A 7,819-nucleotide genomic window follows, 5' to 3' on the forward strand; every position below is an offset into this window, starting at 1 on the left:
GACGAGGGGCATTTGGACCCGTGGTGGTGGATTGGAGATACCTGGGAGGCAAAAGTGATGGGGCATGGTGATGGATTGGATATTGTCATGGGAGGGGCCAGTCTAAGAGGGAATGAAGGGTCGAGGACTATGCACGAGTTTCCGATGGCTGCTGTAACAAAATACCACACACTGGGTGGCTTAAACAATAGAAATGTATCATCTCACAGTTCTGGAGGCTAGACCTCCAAAATCAAGGGGTTGGCCCAGTTGGTTCATTGTGAGATCTTTGAACGAGAACCCGTTCCAGGCGTCTCCTCTGGCTTCTGGTGCCTTGCTGCCGATCTTTGGCACTCCCTGCCCGTAGAAGCATCACCCGGACGCTGCCTTCATGTTTCCATGGCACTCTCCCTGTGTGTATGTGTCTCTGGGCCCAAATTGGCCCTTTTTAAAATGGCGGTCATGCTGGGGGCGCCTGGGTGGCTCCGCTGGTCAAGCGCCTGACTCTTGATTTCAGCTCAGGTCATGATCCCGGCAATATGGGATCGAGCCCCTCGTGGGGCTCTGTGCTGAGCACGGAGCTTGCTTAAGATTCTTTCTCTCTCTCCCTCTCTCTCTTTCCCTCTGACCCTCCCCCTCACTTGTCTGTGCTCTCTCTCTCTCTCTCTCTCTAAAATAAAAACAATTTTTTTTTAAGACAACAAATGATGGTCCCATTGGATTAAGGACCCACCTAGTATGACCCACATCAGTATGCCCTCACCTGAACTAATTATATCTGTGATGACCCTGTTCCCAAATGAGGTCACTTCCTGCGATATCGTGGGCTATGTGTCAATATATCTTTTTTGAGGGGGACACAAGTCAACCCATAACAGACTACTTCTAAGCTTCTGATCATGCTCCTGGGTGGCCATGCCGATGAGAGCAGTGCCAGTCAATGAGAGTGGAGCCCCCGGATGAAAACCACATTTCAGGGAGAAGGTGTTGAGTTCAGTCTTAGATCTTTTGAGTTAGGGGTCCCTTAACTCATTCATTTATCTTCAAGTGTTTTGAGTGGCAGGCACTGTGCTGAGTGCCGTGGACGCAGATATGAGAGCAAACCAAACTCCTGCCCTTGAGGAGAGCTCAGAACCTGGCGGGGATAAACGTAAAACACACCAGCAAGTATAAAGTTGCAGGTGTAACATGTGTCACGGGGGAAAAGCAGTATGAGAGCCAACAACAGAGAGGTCTGGTCTAGTAAGAGAGGTTAAGAAAGGGTTTCTTGCGAAAGAGATACTTCAAGAGAAGCAACTAGGAAAAAGGAGGACAAGAATATTCTAGATGGGGAGAGCAAGTGAGCCGGGGCAGAAAGAGGACGAGGAATAGAAATGGCAAGTGTGGCAGGGATGCAGAGAGAGAAAGCAGTGTTGGGCCAGGTGAGCACCGCCAGGCTTTGCAGGGCCATGGACGCCAGTTTGAGGACCTTTATTTACTCAAAGAGCCTGGGGAGCCATTGAAGGTTTGAGCCAGGGAGCGGCATGATTTAGCTTAGGAAAAGGACCTTGCAGCCTGCAGTTTGGAGAATGGCTTGGTGGAGGGTGTAGTGGATAAGGGAAGGTCAGTTAGGCTGAGGGGGTCCCTGGTGAGAGACAGGGAGGGGGTGGTGATAGACCTGAGTAGACACGTTCAGGAGATCTCTGGAGAGAAGTGTGAATGGGCTCTGTAATCAACTGGACGCGTGTGAGGGAGAGAGAGGCATCGAGGCTGACCCTTGGGTCTCTTGCGTCTACAGAGGCATGGCAGAGAACGCTCGATGAGCCCCAGGTTTGGGGCCAAGTCATGGGTTTGTTTTGGGAACGTGGGCTTTGAGGTGCGTTTGGGCTCTTTGGGAGAAGAGGCTGGAAGCCTGCTGGATCTTTCCACCTTGAGCTCAGGGGAGATCTTGGCCAGGTGGGGGAAGGTGGGACCCAGAGTAAGTTCGGGGTTGGCAAGGCGAGCTAGCGAAAGATTGGCTCCTCCAGAAACACGGGCACGTGTGTGCGGCCGTGGGGAGGTTTGCAGGTTTGATAACGGGAGATTGGGGAGTTTCTTCTTTATGATCGTTTCTGTGTTTTTCTGAGAGGGAAGAGGTGAGGCTATGTGTTTCAAGCGAGAGGGGAGCAGGCAGGATGGGAGGCTGGTGGGGGGATTGGCAGAGAAGGTTTGGGAATAATGTAGGAGAGCAGTGATATGGGGAAAAGTCTGCAGTATGTTTTAGGCAAAACAGAGACTAGAAAAGAGAGCGCATGCGTGACTTCAGTTCGGGGCAGGAAAAGGAAAACGGTAACACATATACACCCTTCCTGATTAGTTGGACGATGAGCCATCTAGAATTCTTCACTTTGTGCTTTTTCTGTACTTTGCAAACGTACCGAAATGAACGTGTGTTGCTTCTGCAGTCAGGGAAAGAACCATTTCTGAAAAGGTTATTCACTTCACGTGTGGCATGCCACGGGGAAGTGAGGCCTTAAATCTAGGGCCTGGGCAGTATGTGTGCACAGACACCCTCCAGTGTGATGCCCCAGAACCCTCCTTGGGCCACAGCGCGTGGGCTTGTTACCGGCACAGGCTGCTTCTCCCAAAGAAGACACACGGTGAGCTTCGCACAGGTGCCCCAATGCGACACAGGGTGACCGGGGAGCCCAGCCAGAGGGACTCTCTAACGTCGCTTCCCTGGGCTGTCCCGGCCAGGAGGCAGAGGTGGGGAGAAGGGAAGATCGACTCTTTAAAAAAATTTTTTTTTAGTTTAATTTTATTTATTTTTTATTAATTGTTAAAAAAAATTTTTTTTTCAACGTTTTTATTTATTTTTGGGACAGAGAGAGACAGAGCATGAACGGGGGAGGGGCAGAGAGAGAGGGAGACACAGAATCGGAAACAGGCTCCAGGCTCCGAGCCATCAGCCCAGAGCCCGACGCGGGGCTCGAACTCACGGACCGCGAGATCGTGACCTGGCCGAAGTCAGACGCTTAACCGACTGCGCCACCCAGGCGCCCCTTAATTGTTTTTTTAAATTAAAAGATATCTTTTAAATTTATTTTTATTTTATTTTTTTTGAGAAAGACAGAGGAAGCATGAGCAGGGGAGGGGCAGAGAGAGAGGCGCAATCTCAAGCAGGCTCCGCGCTGTCAGCACAGAGCCCGACATGGGGTTCGAACCCACGAACCCTGAGATCACAACGTGAGCTGAAATCAAGAGTGGGACGCTTAACTGACTAAGCCACCCAGGCGCCCCGAAGTCAACTCTTCTGAAGCTGGCTGGGGAAATCCTGACGGAAGAGGCCCTATCCTTTAAAGCAAAACATGTTCTGTCAATATAGCCCTTGGAGGAAAGTGTCCCGGCTGAGGTAAAGCTTAGGACCTGACTTAATCCCTATATTTAGCATAAAAAGGGTTACAGACACCCAGACCTGACTCTGACTGAGCCTGGGACCACAGACAGACCTGCTCCTGCTACAGCTTTGTCACTTTGTAGCCTTGTGTCCTTGGCTACAGATTTCTGTAATCCCCATTTCCTAACATAGTCAGCTGGGGCTAACATGTGCACGGTTCCGTTTCCAGAACTCCTGCCTCCCGACTAGATACTTAGTTGAAATTCATGAAGAGTGAGGATGAATCTGATCATTCCATTCTCTTTCCAAGTTTAAAAACAGAAAAACAAAAAACGCTCGGGGCGCCTGGGTGGCTCCGTCGGTTGAGCGTCCGGCTTTGGCTCAGGTCATGACCTCAAGGTTCCCAAGTTCGAGCCCCGCATCACGCTCTGTGCTGACGGCTCGGAGCCTGGAGACTGCTTCAGTTTCTGTGTCTCCCTCTCTCTGCCCCTCCCCTACTCACATTCTCTCTCTCTCTCTCTCTCTCTCTCTCTCAAAAATAAATAAAAATATTAAAAAAAAAAACGCTCACGTAAGAAACTCTTCTGGCTTTGGAAGCTTATAACTGACTGGGCTCACATTTTATTTTTTTTTTTTTTATTTATTTTTTTTTTTAAATTTTTTTTCAACGTTTTTTATTTTTATATTTGGGACAGAGAGAGACAGAGCATGAACGGGGGAGGGGCAGAGAGAGAGGGAGACACAGAATCAGAAACAGGCTCCAGGCTCCGAGCCATCAGCCCAGAGCCCGACGCGGGGCTCGAACCCACGGACCGGACCGTGAGATCGTGACCTGGCTGAAGTCGGACGCTTAACCGACTGCGCCACCCAGGCGCCCCATGGGCTCACATTTTAGAGCGTTCCCCTTAACGGGACTTTTACCTAGTTTCAGAGTTCTTTCCCTTAAGTGATCTCCCAAACCCTAACAAGTTTGTCCTAGGAAGAACTTTTCCGTCACTTACAAATCTCCCAGCCCCAGAAGAACTGATGCCTTCCCACCCTGCCCAGTGGCATCTCTGAACACAGCGTTCCTACCCAGGGTCCCCTAAACCCCATGCACACCAAGCTTTCTCCTTTTTCCCCAGTGGAGATACCAAGGAGGGCAGGAAAAGTGTTGATATGGGGGAAGGGGACCACTTGTTAGGGAAGTCCTAAGAGAATTCGAGGGCCCAGTAGGAGAATGGACTAGTATTCCTCGAAATGTAACCCTTGTCTGTCACCCCAGCAAGATTGATGGCGTTGGATTCACTCGCCGCCCAACCCCCGAGTCTCACTAGTGGCCGACATCTTCGGGGAATAACAGAAAAGTTCCTTTCCCACAGAGTCACATGGGCCGAGAAACCCTTTGACAGTAAGGATGCTCTGAGCGACTCTAATTTCTTCCCGAACATAATAGATGGGGGGAAATACAATTACTTGCCTGCATTTAATTTCGTATCTAACGGAACTAGAGCCTTTGTAATTAAAATCACGTTAAATGGATCCAATAAATTATGAAAAGTTACGGCTGGTGAAGCAATTCTGTGATCATTGGTAACCAGAACTACTTAACCAGGAGCTGGGCTCCTCTGGGAGGATGCGAGACTGAAAAAAAAAAAAATGTTACTTTGTGCGAGGCAGAAATTCCTTTGGCTCATGTGGCTAAGGAAACCCGGTGGAAGGATCGGGAAGGGGGAACTCGGGTGCGTGAGGCTCCCTGAGTCGCAATAAGAGGCGGAGCTTGCTGAGGCGCTGGCCTAAGCACTTATATGGGGATAGCTCACTTTTCCTCAGGGTAGCCTTATAAGGAAGCGCCATCACCCATTTTACAGATGAGGAAACTGAGCCACATGGAGTCAAGATTGGACGCAGGCAGCCTGGCTCCGTGCACCGAGGGACCATCCTCTTAGCCCTGGAAGGCAGGCAGGTTGCAGGGCAGAAAGGTCAGGTCCGAATCATTACCCAAAGCTCACTCAAGTGAACTTGAGGTCTTGAATGGTCCCCTGCGAACAGAGGGGCCCAGGCTGCTGGGCTAGGGACGGTGTTTCCTAGCACCTGCTCACAGCAAATTCTTGATAGACGTGATCTGAAATCAAGCCTAATTACATGAGCTGCTGGCCCTGTCTCCCCAGTTCACCAAAACTTATTCTTATTTCTTTGATCCCTCCTCAACTGGGGAAACCACGGAAAATGTGTTTTCCTTCAAAAAGATCGTCCACCTTGTTGGTGTTTGAGCGAAAACCCCAAGATGCTTGGCTCAGAGGCTGGAGCTGGGCACCATGGCTGGTCTTTAGAGCTCACTGAAGGGGCGCCCTCCCCTCTACCACCCCTCCTGTCCCGGCCACCCCCCAGCTGTCCCCACTCCCCCTCCCCCGGGGTGAAGCATGAATATTTCCACAGTGAGGTGTAGGTCTATCTGTGGCACTGCCCACAAAATAACAGGATTCCAGGGAGCAAAGAGCCTGCCCAGAGTCTCCCCGGTGCTGGCCACAGGTATGCCAGCAGGAAGTCGGGGGCGGTGGGGGGGGGGAGGGACGCTGGGCTTGCAAACATGCAGGATGGGGGGGGGGGCGCTGCCAGCCAGGTAACTCGCTATCATCTGTTTTCGCAATGTCCCCCCTCCCTGCTCTGCCCCGGCTGTGGCTGTGGTTCAAGTGCAGTCAGACGGGGCAGCCAGCACCTGGGATGAAGCCGCCTCTCCCTCTGCTTTGTGCAGTGAACTGCGTTCCTGGTTCCTCTCACCGCCCTGATGCATTCTGTGGGTGCTCTGCCCACGAGTGCGGGGACTGGGTCCGCCTCTGTTCGCCTGGGTCCCAGGGAGAGAGGTGGGAGGGCGCCTTGGAGAGCTCACGACCTTCCCAGCAGAGGATTTCTTACTCTCGGGTTGAAATTGCTTGCCCTCTATGGTCACCGCTCTCAGAAATGCCTTCGTCAAAAAGCCAGCTTGTCTGAGAGCCAGGCGTAGACTCTGAGCCCAGTAGGCACAGACTATATACATGTGCTGGGGCTGCAGCCTAGGTGCCCAGGGGACCCCAGTCACAACAGTTCCACCAGTTGTAACACCTACCCAGGCTTGTAGCCTGGGGCCATCGGGCAGGTTGGCCGAAAGGAGGTGGACACCTTTTCCACGTTGGTCAGCCTCCCAGAGTCAAGCATCTGTGTACTCCTACCCTAGCTTAACCTCGGTCAGTGGCTGCCCATGGCCTGTAGGACAAAGGTCAGGCTACCACCTGTGGCCTCCAAGCCCCTTGGTGCCCTGGCCCTGCCAAGCCCTCTTCCCCGGGGCTCACTTCTCTCCCTGCAGCCCCCACCCCCACCCGTTCCGGCTGTCCTGAGCCATGTGCTGCTTTGCGTCCGTCATCTAGGTGGTCCCAGGCTCCACACGTGAGCCTCCTCGGTGTGGATGCCCTTCCCTGGTTTTTACTTCTCACTCACATGCCCTCACCCTCAGGGCTGGCTCGGCTGTCCCTCCACCTGAGAGTCCGGCCCTCACCTCGCAGGCTGGATCTGCCCCCTCTGCTTCCGCTGTCGCCGGACTCATGGAGGATGAGAGTTCCCAGAAAGAAGCAAGAAGACGTCAGAACGGACCGGGGTTCAAAACCAAGGTTATGTCCTCTGGGGCAAGTTCGTAATTTCTCTGGAGCTTAGTTCCATCATGTGTAAAATGAAGGTATTAAGAGTAGACTTAGGGGGTTGTTTGAGGAGTAGGTGAGCTGAAGAACATCGAGTGCTGTAATCGGTTGAACTGTGACCCTCCGAAGGTACGTCCGCTTGGAACCTCAGAATAAAGGGCTTCGCAGATGTACTTGCGTGAAGGATCTCAAGATGAGATCGCCTGGGATTTTGATTGGACCTTAAATCCCATGGCAGGTCGCTTGTAGGAGTCAGGCAGAGGGAGATCTGAGATACACCGAGGGAAGGTCAAGTGAAGCCGGAAGCAGAGACTTGAGTGATGTGGCCACAAGTTAAGGAACACCTGGGAGCACCAGAGGCCGGGAAAGGCAAGAGGAAGGATTCTTCCTAGAGCTTTCTGAGGGAGCAGGACCCTGCTGACATCCTGATTTTGGACTTGGGGCCTCCAGAACTGCCAGGGGGTGAAATTCTGTTGTTTCACGCCACGGGGTGTGTGGTCATCTGTTACAGGAGCCCCGGGAACAGACAACCTTCAGCATGCCTATGTGGCACATTGTAGTGGTCCGTCAGAGTGTCCTGCTTTTAGTACTGCTGCTTTGGGGACCAAGGGAGGGGAGGGGCCCAGTGTGAAGGGCATCATGGGACAGAATCAGTAGGTGTATTCATTTGCCAAAGTTGGCTCCTTCCGAGGAAGAACTTTCTCGGGTCTTTCTCCTGGCTTCTGGTGGCGTATTAGCAGTCGTGGCTGCTCCGCCAGGCGTCACTGCGTCCGTCTCTGCCTCCATCTTTACGTGGTGTTGTCCCCGACGGTGTGTCTGTGTCCAAATATCAGGA

This window comes from Felis catus, chromosome B3 (genome assembly GCF_018350175.1).
Source record: "Felis catus isolate Fca126 chromosome B3, F.catus_Fca126_mat1.0, whole genome shotgun sequence".
NCBI lineage: Eukaryota > Metazoa > Chordata > Mammalia > Carnivora > Felidae > Felis > Felis catus.